We start from the raw sequence: 25,646 nt of genomic DNA, 5'->3' as shown, positions 1-25,646 counted from the left end.
CCTTAGACTTTTATTTATTTATTTGCCGTAGATGGTTCTGGTTTTTTTCATATTTTTTTTCCTCACCTTAGCTCCTGGCCATTTTACCTGAGGGTGATAGGGCAGGAAAAGAGAATGCCAGAAAATTTGTGACAAAGAGATTGAGCAATCTATAAATCTCTGTAGACATCTTTCTTCTCTGCTTCCCACAGCCACGTAGGCCCAAAGCAACACAGGCATAAAGGACATTGTTTATAGACAGGAGAAAGCACTTAGTTCCTCCTTCACACCTTTTAGCTGGAAGGTCTTTGGAGAGTCAGAGAGAGAATGAGAATGAAAGACAAGACAGAGGAGGACAATAGCAGGTTGAGAGGTTATAAAAGGTGAGTAAGGAGAAGACGAGCGAGAAGGATGGAGCTCTATTATCGAGACAGGGAGAGACAAAGCGAAAGGAGAAGAGCAGATGACAGAATGGAGGAGGAGAAAATGAAAGGAGCGGGACTGATGAGTGATGAAGAGAAAGAAGAGGAAGAGGGGAAGAGGGGGAGGGATAGACATGGCAAGGCAAGAGGAGACGAGACAACAAGTAAGGGGAGGTAAGGACAGGGAGGTTTAAGTTGACATGTACTGCCAGTTGGTTTTGAGATGTGAATTTGTGAACGTTGCCTCATGAATAATAGGATAGGGGCATCTAATCCCATCATCTCAGTGGCTGAACAGTGACATAAGAGGGTTTAACAGGTCACGAGTAAAGAGGAGGGAAGGGGAAGAACGCTGTTGAAAAAGCGAGAAGTTGACATGACATACAGTGATATTCCACGCACAATGGAAGAGGAAGACAAGGACATAAATAAATAAATAAACTAGAAGAGCACTCAGAGAGCGCAGGCACCCCCCCCCCATCACCCCCAAAGTTTAATCATTTGTTCCTTGTGCCAGTATCAACATTTCCTGAAAATTTTGTTAAAATGTCCCCCCCCCACACACACACACACACAAACAACACCAAAACTTAATCATTGGTTCCTTGTGCCAGTATCAACATTTACTGAAAATTTCACCAAAATCCATCCATAACTTTTTGAGTTATCTTGGTAACAGAGAGACAACCCCCAAAATTTAATCATTTGTTCCTTGGGCCAGTATCAACATTTCCTGAAAATTTTGTTAAAATGCACCCCCCCCCCCCCCCCCCCCCCCCCGCACACACACACACAAACAACAGCAAAATTTAATTATTGGTTCCTTGTGCCAGTATCGACATTTCCTGAAAATTTCATCAACCGCCCCGATCACCACCAAATTTAATCATTTGTTCCTTGGGCCAGTATTTCCTGAAAATGTTGTTAAAATGCCCCCCCCCCCCCCCCACACACACACACACACACGCTCACCACCAAAATTTAATCATTGGTTCCTTGTGCCAGTATCAACATTTCTTGAAAATTTCATCAAAATCCATCCATAACTTTTTGAGGTATCTTACTAACAGAGAGACAAACAACAAAATCCCCTCCCACCCGATCACCCCCAAAATTTTATGATTTGTTCCTTGTACCAGTATCAACATTTCCTGAAAATTTTGTTAAAATGCCCCGCCCCCCCCCACACACACACACGATCACCACCAAAATTTTACCATTGGTTCTTTGTGCCAGTATCAACATTTCCTGAAAATTTCATCAACCCCCCGATCACCCCCAAAATTTTATCATTTGTTCCTTGTACCAGTATCAACACTTTCTGAAAATTTCATCAAACACCCCCCCTCCCTGATCACCACCAAAACTTAGTCATGGGTTCCTTGTGCCAGTATCAACATTTCCTAAAAATTTCCTCAAAATCCATCCATAACTTTTTGAGTTATCTTGCTAACAGGGAGACAAACAAAATAACCCCCCCCATCACCACCAAATTTAATCATTTGTTCCTTGCACCAGTATCAACATTTCCTGAAATTTTTATTAAAATGCCCCCCCCAACATGCACACACGATCACTACCAAAATTTAATAATTTGGTCCTTGTGCCAGTATCAACATTTCCTAAAAAATTTCATCAAAATCCGTCCATAACTTTTTGACTTATCATGCCAACAGACAAACAGATGGACAGAAAAACAAACAGACAAACCCAGATGAAAACATAACCTCCGCCGTTCCTTGGCAGAGGTAATAATAAATAAAAAGTTGAGCAAGAAGATGAAACATGATTTGTTGGGAGCACATTTTGGGAAGTGGAACAAAGGCAGAACAATGGAGACGAGACAAGAAGAACAAAAAGTCGAACAGTACCACCTGTTATTGCGATTGCGCCCACGAGAGAAGAATATATTGTAAGAAAAAAAGTGAGAAAAACCAAGAAGAATGAAAGGGTGAGAAGGTCCAAAAGAAATGCTTGGGTGGATAAAGGTGCAAAAAAATGGCAAAGCAGGGAAAGTAGAGATAAAAATAGATACATAATAAAATAGCACATTTGACGTGTATTACCGTGGGAGTCCTAGTAGTTAGAGTGTTCCGATATGTTGTCTGTTGAACACTAATGGCTTTCTAGTTTGTGTCTGTTGTCGCTATCCATCAAACTTAGATTTTATCACATGTCCTCTGGGAGCAACGCGCCTGGCATAAACTTTTTTAAGAAGCAGGCTGTCATCTGTTTAGTGAAAAAAATATCTATATGTATCTATATTTCATTCATATTTTATCACTGTCCTGCAGAGACCACAGGCACTTAGCGGAGGAGGCATTTTTGCACCCCAAGAATGATTGTGTTTGCTGTCCTCAGAGGATGGCACCACCTTTACCAGCTGTCCTAATTCATTTTGCATTTGAGCACCTTCAGATTTTATATCCAGCTGACATTCCGAACTGTTCATGCTCACTAATTCTCCATGACAGATACCACTGTTGCACTTTCTCAAATAGTTCTTGCAGGTACTCAGCGATATACTGCACTTCTGCACATGTTGCATTTAGCAGTGAAGAGAAAGTAGTGTGAGCTGACGGAGCAACGGCTGTCGCATAACTCACGGCGGAAAAAAAATAAATAAATAAAAAAAAAAATTGATGGACGGTGTTCAGGAAAGCCCATTTTTCACATTTCAGATTACTAATTCCAATAGCGTAGCAGGGTTCTTGGCCTATATGTTGACCGTATATGAGATATGGACAGTCTGAAAGATTTTTTTATTTTGTTTTTCTCTGCATGCTGTTGAATGAATTCATGAGACAGAGTGTCGCTGACTGAAAACAGTGCAGGGGATTATGTAGGGCAGAATCAATGACATGCTGCCGAAGTTTTGTTGTTAAAAGGTAACGCTGAGTGTTTGAGACACAATAGGTCTGCAAGGTTGTGAGAAAAACCCATTGAAGTTTTAAATGAATCTGTCATCAGTTTGATTTAGACATGTGCTGTTCCACTGAATGGGCAGAGGAGCAGAAGACTGAAGGATTATGTCATTATTGTTTTTATTAGCGTCAGTTGAAGTATTATTTTACTATTGTTCATTGAGGTCTTATGTCCAAATATGTTCATTTAACCGTTCGGGGTTGGAGCCTATTTTGGCAGTTTTTGAGTACTTTTGATTTTGTCTTTATATGGTACATAAAGAAATGTTTACTATTAGGGCTGCTCGATTATAGAAAAAAAAAATTAAATCACGATTATTTTAGCAATAATTGAAATCACGATTATTAAAACGATTATTTGTTAACCTTAAAGTTGTTTATTTTTTTCTTGCAAAACAATGTAAAATATACTCTTTAAACATAAATAAAGCTTTTAACCACTAAAACAAAGTATGTTCACTTTTGTACAAAACAAAAAAACCTTTGAATGCAAATAAGTGTACTGTAAATTCAAGTATGTTTCCTTTTGTAAATAAATAGTGCACTGTAATTAAACTGCTATAGACCTGCCATAGAACTGTAGCAATTTAAAAAAAAAAAAAAAAGCTCACGTAAACTGCAAATTATAAATTCAACTATGTTCAATGTAGTATGAAACATAGTAAATTCAATGGCATGCCGTGAGGTTTCAGTTAAGGTCTTCTGTATACATCAGCCATCTAGAATACGCACGTTAGGGTTATACGGGTTAGGTTAGGTTAGGTTAATACGGGAGTTGCAGCGTAAAGAGAAACTGAAGATTGCATTGTGGACAAAGTTGTTTTTATGTGTTTTAGTGTTTCATAAGATTATGATAAAGGTTGCGGTGGTTAAACTTTAGATGGTTAAAAAGGTTTGTTGTGTTAGCGGTTGGTGCGGACACAACTACGAAACACTTTTTGCACGTGATGTGTTTTTGCTCTTCGTCTTCTTCATCAAACCCAAAGTGATTCCATACAATTGAATTTGACTTGCCTTTTTTGTTTACCCAGCACTTCTGCTGTGATTCTCCTGCCATTTTTCCAGACCGCTAGGTACAACTTTCCTCTTGGGGTGGACCTGCCAGCTAGCTGGCAGCAGTAGCTTAGAGGGGGGCGGAGCAGCTCATGGTAGCTTGAGTGTGCGTGAATTAAAACAACTCAAAATTAATAATCGTTTTTTCTCAATTACATAATTTTTGTAATCGTTGTGTCTAATAATCGAAATCGTAATTGAATTTCGATTAATTGCACAGCCCTATTTACTATACCCATGATTGGTGTCTTTTTTTTCAGCCCAACTTCATCTATCTCATCTGCCTATTATTTTTTCACTTTAAAGTACTATATAAACATAAAAGGCCAAAAAAACACACAAAAATGTTTAAATCTGATTGGAAAATGTATATAATTGATTGCATAAATAACACAAAGATGCTTAACAAACCTTTTCAAAGACTTTAAAAGTGAATATTAGTTCCAAATATTAGGTATATAAAATTGAAATTGTTATAAACTAAAACCATACTCAAATATTTGACATAAAAGCATATATTTACATAGGCATTTTCTCTGGTTTTCTCACTCCCTGGTCCTCCCAGTGGGAGTCATTCTCACCCTTTCCTGTAATGCTAATGCAGTCTGGGGATTAGAATCCACAGATTTGGCCAGTTTCTTCCGTTTTGATATAGTCAGAAATATAACGCCCACCCACCTCATTGTCATATTTTTATTTACATTTGTTTGCTCCAGTTTCAAAATGTCATATATCCGGTTGAATTTGCTCGATCAACATCAAATAAAAAGTGGGAGAGTGTTTCTGAATGCAGTTCTCCCCGGCGGTCTACGTGACCGACTTCCGACGCTACGACGTGTTGAAAATGTCATGTGATTCAGTCACAGGGCCGTGACCGTGGACCCCTAAGGGTTAAACTTGTCAGTTGGGAATCTCTCAGACAGGAAACATATGTAACCACAGGAAGGGTGACCTTTACCCTTTCAGTTAGAACGCGTTTGCAAAGAACACCACACACTCACTTTTATAGCACATTTCAGTTAAGAGTTCATGTGAACTGGTGGTTGGCCCGGCCACGTTATTTAGGTGAGGTCCAATTAGAACATGGAGTCAGATGGCGTTGCAAAAGTCCAACCTACTGTGACAGAGCATAGCTGCTCAGGAGATAAATGTGACCAAAAACCGGATGTCAGGGTTCAGTTCCATCATCACTGTGATTGAACTGGTTCTTCTGCTGAGACTTTGCTTTATATGTGATCAAAGAATAAACCTTCTGAACTAAAAGAGAAGTTGTCGGTCCTCTGATTCTGATCTTGAAGCTTCCAATTTGAAAGATCTTAACAAGACCTAAACTGTTGCACATTTTTAAGAGTTTATATCCCTATTATTAGATTTTAGGTAAGATAAGATAAGATAAGATGGTGAAGCTGTACATTTATTTTGATTTAGTGATTTATTTTGAACATGCAATGAAATTTAACATATATGCACTAGCAAAGCATACATAATAATACAAATATAAAGAATCATAACAATCATAGAAGAAAAGCACAATGATTCCATTTACATGCCCGAAAAGGGGTGAGAAGAAGTGCGACTTATTTAATCCCACCCCCTCTCTCTACAATATTATTAATAATGTATGTCACTCTTTCTTTTACATTACTCTTCTACAAGCCCGGATTAACCATATGGGCAACTGAGCAATTGCCCAGGGGCCCGCAACCTCTGAAGGGCCCTGGGTAGCTCGGGCATAACGAAAATATCTGGTTATCTTTTGCTTATAAATGAAACTGTCCGCTGCCCGGAGCCATTGCACTGCACAGAAACCCTGCTCCTGCTGTCTGTGACCCTGTGCTGAGACCCTCTCCTCATTGGTCAGTCCAAAAAGCGAATCAGCGGTGACGCAAATCAACATGCGTGCACTGAGCGGGATGTAAGATGTCAAGAACTATGCGACATACGCGATGTACACGAATCAAAACATTGCAAACATGGAGAAGCAGCTAAGTGGGAGCACCAAACGCCAAATTTTAGATTATACTGATGCTAATGTGTTTTGTTTTCATATCATCATATGCAAGTGAGTGGCCTTGACAAGAGGCTATAGCGGTGCACTTGTAATTCTACGAGCATTTACACATTTATACATCAAAATGCATTTGACGATAGTTAGATATTGAAGTATGGGGTATATTTACATATATTCCTGGAACTTATTCTGTATTTTGCCAGATTATAGGGATCCTGGGGTTGTGATAATGGGGCCCTTGAATATTGTTGCCCAGGGTACAATGAAGTGTCAATCTGGCCCTGCTCTTCTATATTTATATATCTATTCACACATACACAAACACACACACACACACTCATTCATCCATATACACATATATATGTTTATACATATACACAACATACAAATACACATATAATCTTTTACCAATGCCTTTCTTAGTTGTGCCGGCAAATAAATAAATAAATAATAACTAACTCAAGGAAGGAAATATATGCATAAACAACAGTGAACATATGGTGACAGTTACTGAAACTCATCCCTATATCTTGTGAAAAACATGGTCTTATTAGTGTTTTTGAATTGTCTTATGTTTGAACATTCCTTGTGCTCCTCCCTCAATCTATTCCATACTTGAACACCACACACAGATATGCTAAAAATTTTCCTAGCAGTGCGCACCCTCTGAATTTTGAAATTAAATCTACCCCTTAAATTATAACTCCCTTCCCTTTCATTGAATAATTTCTGTATGTTTCCTGGTAGTAGATTATTTTTGGCTTTGAATATGATATGTGTTGTTTGTAGTTCTATGATGTCTTTGAGTTTTAGTAACTTTGACTGTAAAAAAAAATGCATTTGTGTGATCTGTGTAACCTGCCTTGTGAATGATCCTTACTGCTTTCTTTTGTAGAATGATTACTGGATAGATTGTGCAGAGACTTTGCATTCAGCCATCAGTTCAAAAAGGAGCAGGAAGAATTTTAAGTGGATAGATTATAAATTACCTAAGAGGGGTTTCTTTAGATATCTTCATTTCTGTATCCTTAACAAAACATATTTCAGAGGAGAAAAAAATCTAACCAACTCAAAAATATATGTTTACAAAAAAGAAAATAAATGATTACGCTTCAAGATTTACTCTGCAGTGCCTGTCAAAACTTTGGGAACACTTTTATTACATTTCAGAGACATATACTGAACATGTTCCTTGTTTATACGCAGCAAAGTAAGGATTTAAACAGCACTGCACTGATGATCAGGCTACTTTATATCCATATATCCTTATTTTCTCACAGTTGCAGAACATGCAGCATTAATGACTGTCAGGTCCTGACTGATGTGCTGTTAATGAAGTTACAGCTGTTGTGCAGTGTGTAAATGAACACAATCATTTCTGCGTTCCGCGATATACATCCAGCTGTGACACCAAACAGAACATCAGTATTAATGTTTCTGCAGATTTATTCAGTCACAAAGCATTACAACACTGCATGATAATCAGTCTCAGACCTTTCTGAAGTACATTACATGGAACCTATTTTGATGGACATTTCGGCAGATTGTTCTTTTTAGTAATGAAATACTACAGTGGTGTGAATGTTGGTTGAGAGCTGTGTGTGCATCTTGGGTCATTAAAGACACACAACCTGAGGTTTTTTTTTTTTTTTACCTGCCTCTGAAGGGGGGGCAAGGGGTATTGTTTTTGTTTCAGTTTGTTTGTTTGTTTGTCAACACTCTAGCAGCAAAACTATTGGTTGAATTCATACCAAATTGGGTTATAGATTGCCAGTGACACAGAATAGATATCATTATATTTTGGAAAAAGTAGGTCAAAGTTTAAATTTTTTATGAATTTTTAAATTTTTATTTTATTTTTTTCCCATTTACTTATGATAGGTTAAATTTCACATGTCTGTAGCAGCAAAACTATTGGGTGAATTCATACCAAATTGGGTTTATAGATGTGGTTACATTTTGGGAAAAGTAGGTCAAAGTTTACATTTTTTAATGAATTTTTTAGAATGGGTCATTCCACCTCAATTCAACGGGTTTAGAAAAAAAATCCTGCTCGACCATCTTGGATTTGCTTCAAATTTTTACCATGTGAAGTTCAACCATAAAAAGTAGCCCAGCCAAAATTTCAGACCGATATATCAAATGTATCCAAAGAAAAAAATTCTTGAAGGTACCCCCCCCCCCCCCCCCCCCCCCCCCCCTTGCCGTTTTTGGTGCATTTCGCAATCATCTTCAAATGCAGCAAAGTTTAAAGTGCAATATCTCAGTAAGTTTTCTAGCTAAATGCATGAAATTTTCAGTAAAGGAAGACTACCACATATAGATTGCCTATGTCTATTCTCAATAACATTGTCTTTATTGGGACTGTGGTATGACCTTGTGAAATCTGGAAAATAAACTTGAAACTTTTACGAACCCCTATATTTATTGACCAATTAAACACAAACCAAATATGATATATTGCAAATAATTACACATCCTTTTACATAAGTATATAGAGTAATCAGATCAGCATTTATTAATGGGTATGATCCTTTTTTGTTGTGGTTTTTGTCATAATAAATTCACAAAATAACATTATTCATTCATTTTCACTTTCAAATACCACAGGTATGACAAGGAGTACCAACCAAAAGAACTTACTTTCTGAAAGACCATCACATATGCTTACAAAATGTAAAATTTCATGATGGTTCTAGGACTCCAACCTAGAACCATCGTGAGTCGTAGAACCATCGTGAATTTTTTTTTTTTTCGTGAGTCCTGGAACCATCATGAAATTTGATGATGACACTGTTCAGATGTGTAATGACAATAAAGGCATTCTATTCTATTCTATTCTATTCTATTCTATTCTATTCTATTCTATTCTATCAGCTGGGTTTATGTCCCTTGTTTTTTGCTATTTTCATCATGAACTTACCAGTGACTACAATGCAGAGAACCACCCAGACACTCTAATGCCAAACAATAGCACTCTGATGAAAATCTTTATGGCTGTGTTTGTGCCAGGATGTTATTCGCTCATAAACTTTTGTGAATAGGTGCAAAAAACGGAGCAGATTGCAAGCGCTCTGCAATTAGGATTTGCAATCCATTCTATGTGGATACGAGTATAACTGTCCATATGCCATTTAGTCTCAAATTGTTATAGCTGCTAAGTGATGATTTTTCTGTTTTTGCCACAAAATCTGTACATGTATAAATCTGTTTGGTCAAAATAAAAAATAAAAAAAAAACTCTTAAATTATATACACAGAAACAAAACACTGTAGTCAGGTCCTGGTTGTCAGCAGCATTTAAGTAAAATCAAAATAAAATAATCCCCCTTTTAAAATAGTTACATATAAATAGCTATAATTTATCGTTTCTAAAGTGCACAAAAGTAAAGTGCCAATTTAAAGTGAATTCTAAAAGGTTGGACCCCTGTGTGCCGCCATCTTTAGTCTAATGATAGCTTTAACCTATGCATGTATTCTGCACTGTTTACATTCTGCATTCACAAATTTCTTTGTTTTGATATTTTATCTAAGCAATTTCCAAGTTCAAGGTAGCTGATACATGCTTCAGACATTAGCATGCAAGATTTGAGATGCCTCGAGGCAGAAGGGGAGGTAGGGGAGTTAGGGATGAGCAGGGAAGGAGAAATACAACAGAAAATATTGATGGCACTGAAATGGCTGGCACATTGTATATCAACTGTGCAGAGAAATAATATGGGTGGAACAGTAACAAGAAAAGGAGAAACCAAAGGTTAGAGCTGTATGCTTTGAGGAAAATTGAGGGAAAAGGCAGAAAGTGTAGATATACAGTACATACCAACTGTACTATATTTCCATAGTATAGTAATAAAAGGGTATTTGGTTTGTTTTGAAGAGGGAAGGTGGGGTGGGATGGTTTGAGCTTTATCCAAATAAAGGCTCGTTCTTTGAAGACCTTGAAAAATAGAAGCTAATGCTAGCACTAGAAGAATGCCTTCAATGATGAACCAGGGCCATAAAAACAACCAGCCAGCTCTCACACTCTGCATAGCTTAATCGAATTACACCCTGTACAATGCTTTGTGCACTGAGCGTGTGAGAGTAACGAAGAGATGGAGGCAGCTATGGAGACATAAGAGCAAAGGGAGAACATCCAAGTGTGTGTTTCCCCGAGGCAGTAATATACACAGCATCTGTATACAGAGAGTGTATTAAAGTGTTGGGAATTTCATTAAGCCTTCATTGCAGTCCTTTGGCCACACTGTAGCTGTGAACACATTTTTAAAATATGCATTGTCTAACAGATTGTTTTCAGATTTCTCATGATACCAAATTCATTTCCACCCCAGACCAACTTTTTTTTTTTTTTTTTTGCCTCGTGATTATCTCTGATGAATGTCCCAATAAAAAATGCATTTAAGAATATACTGTATTTAAAAGAGACGTGTTAAACTGTGTGGGTGGAAGTCATGTTGCAGTCTAAACACAATTTGGAAATCATTGCATGACATCCCTTTAATTCCTACTGAATAAAAAATGACCATTTAAAATTCAGATTCTGGTGATTCTCAATAGCGTATTCTTGCCTGGCAAGCATAATGATTTCTTAGAGTGAGCCAGTAAACTTATCTCCAGGGAGAGTTCTTCTCCATTTGCATGTCCTTGTTTAATGTAACCCCACATATCAACAAGTATCTCTAAGAGGCAGTAACAAGCATAGGAATCAGATATAACTGATCTATTATCTGCCAAATGCATAAACATAAACATAACCGAATCACATGCATATGGTGGAAAAACAGAATTAATAATATCAGACAGGATTTTTTTTAAACAGGTGAAAAACCTAATGGACTTAAATCATTTTAATTCATATTTAAATCTAATTCACAAATGCTTACATTCTTGCCCGCTGACCTTTTAAGTGTTTTTTAGGTATTTTTTTCTGTCTTGTTTTGTTAAATAGACTTATGGCGCTTTCACACAGTGTACCCGAGTCTGTGCCGTACTTGGATACGTTCACACCTTTCCCGCAGATGTTGCATCCATAAGTGCATACCGCGGTCCGTGCCCGAGTACACGTGGGTGTTACAAGGCTGGAACAGTAGCTCACGGTGTGGAAAGAATTCTGTTACTATCCAACAAATGTGGAAGTCAGAAGAAGACAAACTCTTACATCATCAACTGAGCAACTTTTCTTTTTATTTGTCTACAATGGAGGTAATACTTGTCTATCTGTTAGCCTGTTTCAGGTAAAGTGAAGAAGAGAGACCTTCGTTGTCCCTGATGTATCACCCAGTGGTTAGGGCGAGCAATAAGGTGAACCCATGCTGCGTGGATCTGATGCTTTTTCAGGAGACAACAGGAGCGCCGTCTATGGTCTCATGGTGATTATGTCACTTCCGTTGTCGGGGTGTGGATTAGGTCATGCACGGATCGTTTTCACATGGCAACGTACTGTACCGGAGTCCACGTAGTCTGTACCCAGGACGGCCTTCTCAGTTGGACTCGGGTACAGTTCTTGAGCACGGAACGTCTGCATTCTCATTGATAAAATTAAGCAGACTTTGGGGTCAAACGGACTTGGATACGGACTCAGGTACGCAGTGTGAAAACGCCCTTATGTAGTTGAGCCAAAGAGTGATCTCACAGTATATGAGGTTCTGCTGTTTGGAGTAAATGTCAGTGTTTTCCTCTTATAGATATTCCTATGGCACTTCACATATCTGTCCTTAAATAGATAATGTCCTTGAGAAAACTGACAAAACCCTTACACAACCTGTCAAATGCTTCTACATCAGTTTTTAAAGAGGGCTGATTATTCCCCTCAGATTGCTCTGTGATGGCAAAACGTTGAAATGAAGCATAACTTCATGTCGGAGTGCCAGACACAAAATAGAGGTTGTCTTATAGAGGGATTTGATTGCTGACAATAAAAGTTTTTTTTCATGAGATTTTCCTTCCCATACTCCTAATCTTGTCACTACTCATGTTCCCACTGGTGAAGCCGGTAAAGGGCATGTCTCATAGGTTCACACCGGTGTACAGCTTACTGTTAAATCAAACCAAGGGATGGGATGATTCAATTTACTGTGCTGTTGCTGCCCAGGTGCTGCCTCCTGCAGTTACTGGACAGAAATGGCATGGCTCCCCAACTGGGATTTTTGGTCATTGTAAGGCGGTCATGGAGTGATGGCAAGTCCTGTGCATTTCAGGAGACATAGGACTCAGGAGAACCATCAATGCTCTTCACCGCTGCCATTGTTCAAATGTGACACAGTGAGAGGAGAGTATTGAAAGAGTTCCCGGCAGTGTTTACTCTTGAATGGCTGGAGGAGCTGTCCATGCATGCAGGTGGACATGCTGACAGCAGCATGCTTTATGCCAAGGTAGATGAAACACGTCTTGTGGAGATTACAGAGGAACTACCGAGGCAGAGGCAGGTGGCGTGTGATGAAGCCAACCTCTTTTTTTTTTTTTTTTTTTTACTATTGTTGTACTTACTAAAAAATGTAGGGGAAGGAGCAGGCCTTATTAAGGTCTAGTTTCCGAATGGGAATGTGTAACTGAAAATATTCAGTTCTCAGATATGCAGAGCTAAGGGAAGAGCCTGAAGAAGCAGTGTCATTGTAAAACTTCACACTTTGTGGCTATGCTTCAGAAACTGGATCAGCAGTAATGTAAAGCACACATAATCTGTAGAACATGGAATAAAACTTGCAAAATTGTCAGCATAGTGCTTTAAGCTGAAGCGTTAAGAGCGTTGACTGAGTAATAAAGGCCAAACGAGGGACAAAGAAAGAAAGACAAAGTGAAAGCTACTATATAGGTTAAGGTTGGGAGAAAGAAGTGATGCACTGAATCCCTTTTCTCTCTTTTGCTCTCGCTGTCTCTCTCTGGATTCTGTGCCTCAGCTCTGAAAGATGGTGTGTACAGCATAGTAATGAATTGGTCGCACCCCTCCAAGCCTGGAGAATGGGCCCCATTAAACTGCATTAAAACACAATAAGGCCTCTGTGTGTGTGTGCGTGTGTGGGCACGCATGTGTGCGTGTGTGACCGAAAGCCAATATTTCTCTTCCTCTCACCCTGTATTTCATTCTCAGTCTTGATTTCTCATTCATTCTCCGTCTGGCCCTGTGGCTCTCTCTTCCCTCTCCATGCCCTACGCCTTTACCTCCTACTGCCATCCATCCTTAACTTCAGCTTTTACACCATCTTCTCACCTTTCCTATTTCCGGCATGTCATATTACTACTCAGGGCTTTTTTTTTTAAAATGTATGAACACTTTTTTTTATGGTTGCATCTAATCCACATAGGAAAGTACTCCCTCTGTACTTACATCAGTGGTTGCCAACCTTTTTTGGCCCATGACCCCATCTTAACATCACAAATTTCTGGCGACCCCAGACATTCTAAACAGAGACAAATTCATTTTTGCTAAAACTAATTGGTTTTTGATGATGGAATAGTTTGCTATACTATGTTGCAAATGAATGTTAATTTTAGATGACATTTAAGCTATATAACATATATTATTATGAATTCCATTTCAAGCCATGTTTTCTAGATCAAATGCAATGACGCCTTGGTAGCTTTTCATGTCCTGATTTTGGTCCTATTTTTGGCTCCATTATTTGATTAAAAATGCATTAATTTTGGGATGGCTCAGACCAATAGTACAATTTTTTTGCATTTACTGAGGTCATTATTAGGTGCATCCTGGGGAAATATGTCTAAATTTCTCTTATTATTAGGTCTAAAAAGCTGCCAGATACCAAAATAAACCCAGGTTCATAGAAACACCCCTATGTAATGTATATTATTATGGACGGAGGCAGAAAAGCCAGGTGTAGATTACTGCACAAAGTGAGAATTTTCTTATTCTTGGTCAGGATATGTACAGTCAGTCCAGCTTGTATTCACAAGGCTGACAATTAATACTGAGCAAACAAGAACTCAAATTATAAATTATGAAAGAGCTGCAGCATCTGAAACCGACCACAATGAACATTTGAAAGATAAACAGTACCACAGTGCTTCAGTTTCAGCTTCACAGTTTGTCATGTCTTTTATGGATTGTGATTATCTCTCTCATCTCACCATATATTTTTTATTAGTTCGTTTTTTTTTTTCATCAATTACTAGAAATTTCAGGCGACCCCAGTTGAATTCCAAGCAACCCCATGTGGGGTCCAGACCCAAAGGTTGAAAAATACTGACTCAGATGTTGATTGTACAGTATCTGTGTACAGTTTGGATTCACTTCTGGATCTGTGCGCTTTGTTACATGCCTCTCTCACTTCCCCGCTGAGTGTTTTTTGCGTGACCCTTGTATATGTCTTTGTAAGGTAGATAGATATGTGTGTGTCTATGTGTGAGCCTGAGACTTTATACCCTCTCATGTGTATTCAAATGCAGAGGGATTAGGAACCATGACTTCCAATTTCCAGACACAGTCTCTGCGCCTTTCAACCCCTAGACTTCTAAAACAGAAAGAAAAAAAAAAAGACTTAGTGCAGCTCAACCCAGCATATTGCACAACACAACAAACCAGACTATAAAGTGGAATTCACATCACCACAGGAAAGAAACAAACAAGTACCCTGAGAGTCACAAGAAAACATATGAATATAAAAAAGCTGATTTCCTCACATCATTTCCTTTCTCCTGTAGACAAATCTGTGTTTACTATTTTGTCAAGGCCCATGCATGAATATGAGTTCTCACTGTAGGATTTGGTCCTGCTGTGAGCCCTCATATTCATCCTTCTGCGAATCACATTACAGCTGTGTGTCCCATTTAAAGGACATCTGATGACCTTCACTGACCCTAAAGCAATGACGAGCAGTAATTTAAAAACACATTGATTAACCAATGAACCAAAGCTGCTGCCACCTCCTTCAATAAAACTACAATTACCCAAAAACCCATGAAGAGATTATTGTGAAAATGACATCTCTTTATTGGTTTGATAATTAGACTTTTTAGGAAAAATGATTCATGGGTCCATAGAGGTTTGCTGTGCACAGTATGAAAGAAATCACTCTCCTATAGTGCTTGTATGGAGATCAATGAAGCTATCCAACATGGACAATAAAATACTTTTATTTCCAGCAGCAGGGGAAAAATGCCTACCGGTGTGGTGATTCTTTGATCTCAGGAGAGTAGCTTGTAGCTCTGACAGTGTGAAGAGAGGTGAGGAAGCTGCCTCAGCAAGCCAGAAACAGTGATACCCACAAACCATTTACAGGTATCCCCATGCCTGTGTGTGTGTTGCTTAGTTGCTTAGTAGAGCCCTGCACCATATTTAATATTTTAAAACAAATATTCCATTAAATAATGTGCGTATGCCAGAATTTAGGTCAAGTGGTTAATAAAACATATGCTCCAATTATTGGTAATATCCAGTTCTTCATCAAAATGTGTAAGATTAATGGGCTGCTATACATTTTTTTGATGCCACAAGGACTATTTTTGCTTACAAATGCAAATTCTTCAACATTCCTGTTTAACTCATAAAGACCCAAACATCCACTGGAGACCAAAACCATCTACTGATATAAACGGTTCAATAATACCCGTTGATCCACTTATTCTATTAATATATGTAATAATTGGTGTAAAATGCATTTCCTTAGTTTTTCACGGTCATCAGATATGACCCATTTGGATGCTCAGAGGCTAGTTACCATGGAAACAGAGTCATCTTCTACAACATTTACTCACCAGTGAAACCCAAGGAGTTGGATCAATGACAGTGGATGGGGACACTTGGTTTATGTTCAGTTAATGATATATTTTAATCAGTTTTTCTTCAGTTTTGTCTGTTTTTTGAAATAATAATCCTCAATTTTAATCTGAGCTTTTAAGATCAGTGAATTAAATGTAGGAAAATACCAGAATTTTCTATTAAAAATCCAAAATACAGAGGATAATATTTTAATAAATGGTGATCAATCACTTAAGAGAGAAAAATTAATTTGGAAAGTGCCAAAAAAGTAGCACTGGGTCTTTATGGGTTAATACCTGACTACTTATATCCTCCTGAGACTCAGAAAAGTAAATGTTTTGGCTTTTTTTACACTAGATAATTGTCTTGATTAGAAAAAGCATAATGCAAGAGTTTTTCATTCACAATTTTTATTTTTATTGTGTTTTTTTATGGAATGTCCTTTGCAGTAGACAAGATTTTTTTTCAAAGTAAAGCTGTGAAACTCTTGTCCCCTACACAGGACAAAAATGCATTGCAGGGTCTCAGGAGGATATGAAATGAATGAGTCAATAAGTCGTAATTGAAGTCAGTGTTTCGTGTTGGTGTGTGTGTCGTCTTGTGAGAGGATGTGGACTACATTTCCTTGAAGAAAGCGAACTAAAAAATGCATGAGCGTGGATTACATATAGTTTCAGATGGGCAATAATCACTAAACTGTGTCCATTTGCACTCTCTTTACAGTATGCTGTGGGAATTTTAAATTATTGGTTTACAGTTTTGTGGATTTTTATCTGCCCGCCGTCCTCGCATTATTGCAACATTTAGCCCTGAGCTACTCTATAAATTGCATGAAAAACAATAAAGCTTAATATTCATACTGATGTAGAAAAAAATAGTGTAAAAGTGCATTTGTGAGTCATTTCACTGTGATGGCCCATATCTATTGTATCCTAAATAATACAGACGGCAAACTAAACTAAATGTAGAATATACAGAAATACAACATGCCCTGCAAGACTGCCTACTTCAAGAGATCTGTGTAATACAGAGTGGAAAGTCATGTTTATGGTCCGACCGCTGCACTGGAGGATTTATGCTGCAGTTGCTGTGACAGGGTTAAGACTTGTGATCTCTGCCCTAACGTACGCTGAGGAAAAAATAAAATCATGCCCCAGTGTCCTTTTACACAATCACTGCTTTGGAGTTGATAGGTGCTCATAAAACATGACCAAGATGACCAAGTTTGAATAAATGAAAAATGTGAATTAATTGTATTTTAAAGGTGCAGTGAGTATGAACAAATTGTCTATAGCAGGGGTGTCAAACTCATTTTAGTTCAGGGGCCACATTCAGCCCAGTTTGATCTCAAGTGGGCCGGACCAGTAACCAATAACAGTGAAAAAAGTAAAATTCTATAATGATCAGGTTTATATCTGTAAAGTTTCCTGAAAAATCTGAATAACATGAACAATTTGAATTGTCTTAAGAAAAACAAGAGCAATTTTAACAATATTATGCCTTGATTTATCAATTTATCATTTACACATGTGCATTACAGTCTCAAAAAACATGTAGTAACAGGCAGAATACTGGCAAAATTGAATTAACTTTACTTAAGACATTTCCATTTGTTCATATTTGTTCAGGTTTTTCCACTTTTTTTATTTTTTTATATAAAAGTATAGTTTGGTAATGTAAACATTTTCGTGTAATTTTACTTTTTTACACCAAAAAAACAAAGAGAAAATTTAGGGTTGTCATTATTTATAGGTTATTATGATAATATTTTACTGGTCAGACCTACTTGAAATCTAATTGGACTGTATGCATCTGTATGAGGAACCTGAATTAAAATGATTTTGACACCATTGATTGTTAATATCTAAAGTGGAATTTTTGCATTTCACAAATTCATCCCATGGGCCGGATTGGACCCTTTGGCAGGCCAGATTTGGCCCCCGGGCTGCATGTTTGACACCTGTGGTCTATAGTATTAATAAGTATGTTAAAGATCTTTGTGTTTTTGTTACTAGAATGAACTATTTATATCTACAGACGGAAAAGGCTCAGTGTGACTGTAAAAATTGTTCTGTCAGAAGCTTAGAATAAACCTCTTCTTCTTCTGCTGCTTCTCCTCCATTTCCTCTGTTTTCATCATTTTATTCTAGCAGGTCACATCCAGTGTTAAGATGCATCATTGTATGGACCAGTCATCATCCCCTTAAATGAATAAATAACAGAAAACCTAAATTCTTTAGTGACAGTCTTTGGTTTTCACATTTTTAGTAGCCATTGTGAGGAGTATTGGTTTGGTTGATTAGAAATTCAACACTAGGTGGGCTGAAATATCACACACTGAACTCTAACTTGTACGCTGTACTTTTAACTCATTCATGCATGAATTGTGTGTGTGTGCATATGTGTGTAAACTAGGGTTAAACATGGTAAAACATGTTCAATCGGGTTTCTTCAATAGGAAGATTTATTAGTGCAATACAGTGCTATTCACTGTGATACATTCCATGCATCAACAATGTATATCATAATACTGGAAGGTCTCAGAGCATCTGTGTGTGCGTGTGCATAGGTGTGTGTGTATGTGTGTGTGTGGGCACGATTATGACAAATTGAGACGTTTTTAATTGGCCAATTTGGCCCTCACAGTTGAGGAATAGTCCCATCTCCACATTAAATATATTGGCAAGTTGATAGAACCAATATTTTCTGAGATATTAGTCATTTTGGAATACAATAACCTTATAGTCACAGTAGTGTAGTACCACGCTGCATGACAGGAAAAGAAGTTAGAAACAGGAACGCTGCATTTATTCCCGCAGTCCCAACATATTGGTATTAACAATGGCACCTGCAGCCATACGGCCTGTGTGTACTGACTGATATTAGAGAGAGAGAGAGAGAGTTAAGGTATGTCCTGGTACTTATGGAGAACTCCACCAACCCCCCACCCCACCCCGGTCTTACAAATCACTCGACCCCCTGTCTTACAAACAATTCACCCCCCACCACCGTCCGTGCGCTTCATGTGTACCTCACAATTTCACTCTGCAGGTGCAGGGTATTAATACTGTTTATGGAGAATGCAATGAAGGAAGATGTCACTGTTTTTCTTGATACCATTATGGTTGAATAGTTGTTATTGTGTTTTATTGTTCATTGTGTATCATGTATGTGTTTTATGTTGTTTGGACTTTGTATGGCTGCTACCTTGGCCAGGTCGCCCTTGCAAAAGTGATTCCTAATCTCAATGGGACTTCCTGGTTAAACAAAAGTAAAATAAAATAAAAAAAATTGTTGTTTACATTTTAAAGAATCATTTACCAAACAATTTTTATGTCACTACTTATAAAGCATAGACTCACATCTTTTCCCAGAAGTCTACTCCCCCCAGCATAAAAACTGCCACTTCTACAACCCGTGGTTCCCCATGGGTCACATACTAATTTAACATATAAAGGTATTCATCTTTTTCTACAAAAATAATATATCACTGATTAAGAAAACATATAATTTCAGTGTCAAATGTAACCATCCACTGTGGTCAATGTCATGAATCAGTGATTATATTCTGAGAAACTTCAGTCACTGAGACAATATGATAAAAACCCTAAGGATTAAACTGTAAAAAAAAATATTCTATAAACTGTACTTTATTAGATTTACCACATCTTTTGGATTAATTAAAAAATAAATCTGGATAAGACTTCATTTATCCCACAGTGGAGAAATTCAAGTGTCACAGCAGCATTTACAATAAACTGAGTCCAACAAATATTAGAAAACGGATGGGAAGACAATTCAATCATTACTGCAAATAAAGTAGCTTTAATTAATTTAGACTGAATAAATGTCCACTGTAGTAATGCTATGAATGAAAGGGTTAACTCTTTAGTTTAACAGAATCTGAGCAAATATAGGATAGACCTTTTAAGTTCATTCACAAAATATGAAGAAAGATGAAGAAGACGAAGCTGCTATATTAAATATTGACATATCAAGTCCGACACATTGTGAGGCAGATGTTTGCCATTGAATTACCATAATGAATAACATTTTCTTCATATAGTCAAATATCACTAATCACAAATGTGCCTCAAGGGGCTTTATATAATAACTGAGGCAGTTCCGGTACATATTGTGCTGTCTATGTTGTTCCATCAACTCTTTCTGTCCCTCTGACAGTTAGCCATACGTTGAATCCGGCAGACATTTGAACATGCTACTTGCTCACTGGGTTTGAGGGGCTTGACACTGGTGCACGTCTTGGCTTTGCGTTCTGATGGTCTTAAACACGAAGGCTCTGACAACTCATGGCGCTTTTGATTGGCTTCAATTCGCTTGACTAGCGCTATTTATGGACATTATTTCTGGGCCTCTAATTAATGACAAAACAGATAACGTCTCCTCCTCCAGTTCAGATGAAGCCTGTGTATTTACTGACTTGCCGACTTAAAATTCCGCAACTTGATTTAACCCATAAAGACCCAGTTTTACTTTGGTGACAGTTCCAAAATACATTTTTCTCTATATTTAACTTTTCTTAAAGGGGTCATATTTTGCTAAACCCACTTTTATTAGTCTTTGGTTCATTTATTTGTGTATTTGGACCCTAATAGTTCAAAAAGTTAGAATTTGAACCCTCCAGGTGCTGCAGAGCTATCTTTATATTCATTTTGGCAAAAATTGAGTGGATTTCTACAACCCGTTTGAATTCCTGCTTAATTTGTTACATCTATGACTAGTTACGTCATGACATTTGCACATATAAGGTCAAGACTTTCGATAAACATTTCTCCGAGTACGACATAATCGTTTATCAGCAGCAGCGGTTGTAATCCATACTGAAAATGTGTCCAAATGTCGAGCCAGTTACCTAAAATTTCCAGTTGTTGGTTGAACGGGACAGAGCAGCACAGCCAACAACCTGGAGGGGGTGGGGCCTGAAGTGGCTCATTTGCATTTAAAGGGTCAGGGCTCAAAACAACCTTTCTGGTGTCATTACTCAGAAATAGGGTTGAAGATGGACCTGTGGAGTTGAATTAATGAAGAATTCAGACTCAAGCATAGCATTTACAGTTTATGTAGACCACAGGGAAATGTTTTATAATGCATAATTCCATTTTTAAAAAGCAGAATATCACTTCTTTAAGTGATTTATCACCATTTATTATGACATTATCCTGTGTATTTTTACATTTTTCTGTGGATAACATGTATTTTCCTATATTTCATTTACTGATCATGTTTATGTTCATAAATCTCAGATTGAAGTTTATCATTATTATATCTAAAATAGAGAAAACTGAATTAAAGGTGACTTTTTCTGCAAAATATCTCATTAACGTGTCTCCATCCACTGTCACTGATCCAACTCCATGGGTTTTACTGGTGAATCAGCGTTGTAGAATATGACAGTGTTTCCATGGTAACTACAGAGCCTCTGAATGTCCAAATGGGTTATATCTGATGACCATGAAAAGATGAATAACTGTATTTTACACCAGTTATTTACAAGTATTGATAGGCTTAGTGGATCAAGAGGTATTAAACATTTTAGATCAGTAGATGGTTTTGGTCGTCGGTGAGTGTTTGAGTCTTTATGGGTTAAGTTTGCGAAAAAAAATCAAGGTAAAGGAATTGCAGGTAGCATTACCTTTCTTTTCTCTATTGCTGGAGGAGAATCAGAGGGTGAATTCTAATGGAGACACCCCAATCCCTCTCCCAGACATGCACACTTCACTCACTGATAAGGAACTGCCACTCAAAGCAGTGAAGATCGCAGCTGAACAATGTACCATTACGAGTGCTGCTAAATTTTCTCACAGCATTCCCCTTAAATCACTGGTGGAGGTGCAGCCGCTCTTAGTCTGGGCCTTATCTCTCCCCTCTGGCAATACACCAGTTTGTTTGTTTTCCACTTGCGTATATGTTCTGCTTTGTGTTGACTTTGCTCACAATTTTACCTGTCATCCTCCTTGTGTGTGTCAACTTGTTTTCTTAAACACCTCTTCCTTTCCTTTGTTCTCAGGATGCCTCCTCCATCGTCCTCTTCCTAATCAACATCCAACTTGTCCTCAGTTTCCCCTGCTTTCATTTGGCACTTTTTCTCTCTGTTCCACTTTGCAGACATGATTCATTTTCACTGTACTTGTTTTCTTTTATCTCTTCTCGCTCTTCCACCTACACCCTGTCGTATGGCTCTGGGAATTGTATAAAATCCTGATGATAATGGCAGACCTGGCCAACTTTTGGGTGCTCTCTTTCTGTTTTCTACTTTGTTTTAAACCTTTATAATACGTTGTTGTGTTTTGTTAGCTTTTCAGCGAGCTTCAACAGATTATTCAGTATGTCCTTACACCTACAAGACAGAGCAGCACCTTTGGAAATTACTTCAAAATAACATTCTCAAAATTTCTGGGCATAAAATAACACAGTCAATAACTTTTTGGGTGCAAAAACTTTAAGATGTTGAGGTGAAATGATAAAAAAATACAGGAAAAGAGGAAAATGTTTATGAATTGATAAATAGAGCTGTAAAAAATTAGATAAATTAAAAACCGAGTGATGAATTCTCAAGCAATTTGACACATTTTAAGACGGTTTGATTAAAACAGTGGTGATACCATTAAAAATGGACAGTTATTAAGTGACTTAATAAATATGACACCAATTTGATTAAAACTGTGTTATGATGAAAACAGACCCGTGTTATCATTCATTCATTTGTTCATTTATTCCTTTATTTTGGCTGTCGTACATTCATCATTCATTAGTCACAACACAAACTTGCAATTTATCATTTAAGAACAATGATCCCGATGGTGGAAGCAAGAAAAATAATAATGATTAAAAAAAAAATGGATGTAATAAAACTTGTCATGACTGAATGATAGAAATGATGAAATGAATGAACTGGCTTTTTATTTGAAATATCCATCACTTGCAATACACAACTGACACTATCATCATGTTATCATTTCATTTTTGTTCCTTCCATCCCCCATGAAAAACAACTTGGTTAGGGTTACGGAAAGAACGCGATAAAAGCTACAATAAGAATGTTATAATACAAATACATGGACATGGTTTGAACATTGCAAATATCTTAACACTCCTGAATTTGATGAAAATTCATTGAATAATAGTAGTAGTAATAATAACAAGTGGTACCACGCGCAACAAACCCCACCCCTCGCACATATTATAGCTTATTTTGGCATCGATCCAGCTCATGTCATCATGTCTATGCATGTGCTGATGTCAGTGTATCAAAAAAAAAAAAGTATATCAAGTACCTCTATATATATGCCAAATTTGAAGTAAATTGAAACAAAACTGATGTTTTTATAGACATGTGAAACGTTGCCCATTATAAGTAAATGGGTGGAAAAAAAAACATTTTAAAAATTCATGAAAAATGTGAACTTTGACCTACTTTTCCTAAAATGTATCCACATCTATTCTGGGTCACTGGCAATCTATAAACCCAGTTTGGTGTGAATTCAACTAACAGTTTTGCCACTACAGACGTGTGAAATTTCACCCACTATAAATAAATGGGGGGAAAGAACAATTTTAAAAATTCATATAAAATGTAATGACATCTATTCTGGGTCAGATAGATAGATACATAGACAGACAGACAGACAGACAGACAGACAGACAACAGGAAGGTGCAAAAATAAACCTTAATGTGCAAAGTAACATATAATTTTTCAGAAAAATGAAGGTGCATACATAATAATAATAATACTAATAATAATAATAATAATAATAATAATAATAATATCATCATCATCATCATCATCATCATCATCATCATCATCATCATCATCATGAGATGGCAACAAAGCTTGTTTTTGCTAATTCATGATACGATCTTTAATGGAAGCAAATGTCAGTATTAAAGTCCTTGTTGCTCGACATGATGAATAATAATAATAATATGACAGAGACAGAGAAATACGAGCCTCAGTGCCAGTGAGTCCGAGCAAAAAAGCTTGGAACTGAGCATAAACATTCACAGTTTGGTCAGTCATTTTAGTAAATGGATCATCAAAATGTTTAAAGACCTCATGATTAGGCTCTCACATGAAGCGCCAGAAAAAACCAGTGGGCAGATGGATATTCAGATGGATAAACGGCTAGAGATAAAGGTGCAGAACTTGGCAGGTCACTTTACTCATTTACCAACCTACGCGCACACACATATACATCCGCTAGGGTGCTTAATGTTAGCGTGTGAACTTTCCAAACACGCAAAACACAAAACAATCATGCCATAATCACCCATTTGCACCTGAGTGGGTCTGATGGACGTGTGATAGCTGTACTCTCAAATCTGCCTTCTCCAATACATTCTCCATTTCTCATTCAACTCATTAGCTAATTCACAAATCAATAACAGTAAACTACTTTTCCATTACACCCCCCCGTCTTTTCTGTGTGTTGGTATGTTTTACTTGCTCTGTTCACTTGACTGCCTCTTGATACTCTATACCCTTCTCTAAAATCAATATCAGTAAGACCACCTTTAACTTCTGCGCTATTTGCTGTTTTCTGTTTCCATCTTCTGCTCTTAACTTTATTTAATTTTTTTCCCTTTTTTTCACATTGTAACAGTATGAGTATTGACCTAGATTGACTGTGGACATCAATCATGATCGCAGTCACAGCAGCTAATGTTTTAGCCTCATTCCAGAGGATTATTTCCTATTTTCTCTGGTGTCATATAACAAAAAAAAAAAGTAATTATCTCAAAAGTTGTGCAAACAAGATATAAGACAAACTTTCAGAGTATAATCATCCATGCCCTCTCACCCCCCTCCTTTTGTGTTTTCCATATATTATCCATGTTTGAAACCCATTTTTAATAACATTTATAATGAGAGCTGGCCATCGATGCATGGCAGTGAATAGGACTGGGTCGGATTTGTTGCGTTTAGTCCGGTGGTGTACGTTTCCGCACACATTAATATTCTCAGCTTTTCTCCATCTTTTGCCTGCTTTCTCTGACAGACCCACCACAGCAGTGCTTGTTTGTCAGAAAATGTTAAGTGTTAGTAGGGGTATGAGAATGTCACAGACACTCGTGGTGATCGGAGGTCCATATGTGTCTCATTAGCAGGATCACAGCTTTTTGTGTGAAAGGCTAATGAAGGAGGCCTCCGTGCCGTGAGACGCCTTAAAGCACCATGTCATCACACTGTTAATTTGACTGCTATCGGGGACATTAAGATGTACAGTAAAGGAGGGTGGAAACAATATCATGGGCTCCTACTCATTTTAGAAAAGAAACAGAATATCAAATATAATCTACACTGAGTTGTGCCCATGACCGCATTCGCAAAGCGCTTATGATAAACGTTTACTGTTGCTATGGTTACAGAGAAGGTCGCATCTGCATTACTTTGTTAAACATCACCTGCTAATGTAAGTTACAATGGTTGAAATGCTAGTATTGTTGCCTCATAGAAAAGTGCTTTTAACCCATAAAGACTCAGTGCTTCTTTGGTGTCAGTTCCCAAAAGATTTTTTTTCTCT

General features: G+C 37.5%; 1 protein-coding gene across 1 annotated transcript in view; it reads left to right on the top strand.

Annotated features, from left to right (window-relative positions):
• The window catches only part of grid2 (glutamate receptor, ionotropic, delta 2), a 905,841-nt gene that overhangs the window by 181,293 nt on the left and 698,902 nt on the right, over positions 1–25,646 (top strand). The gene's annotated exons all lie outside the window — the stretch shown is intronic.

This window comes from Sphaeramia orbicularis, chromosome 9, assembly GCF_902148855.1.
Source record: "Sphaeramia orbicularis chromosome 9, fSphaOr1.1, whole genome shotgun sequence".
NCBI lineage: Eukaryota > Metazoa > Chordata > Actinopteri > Kurtiformes > Apogonidae > Sphaeramia > Sphaeramia orbicularis.
This window is presented reverse-complemented; position numbering and strand designations above follow the sequence as displayed.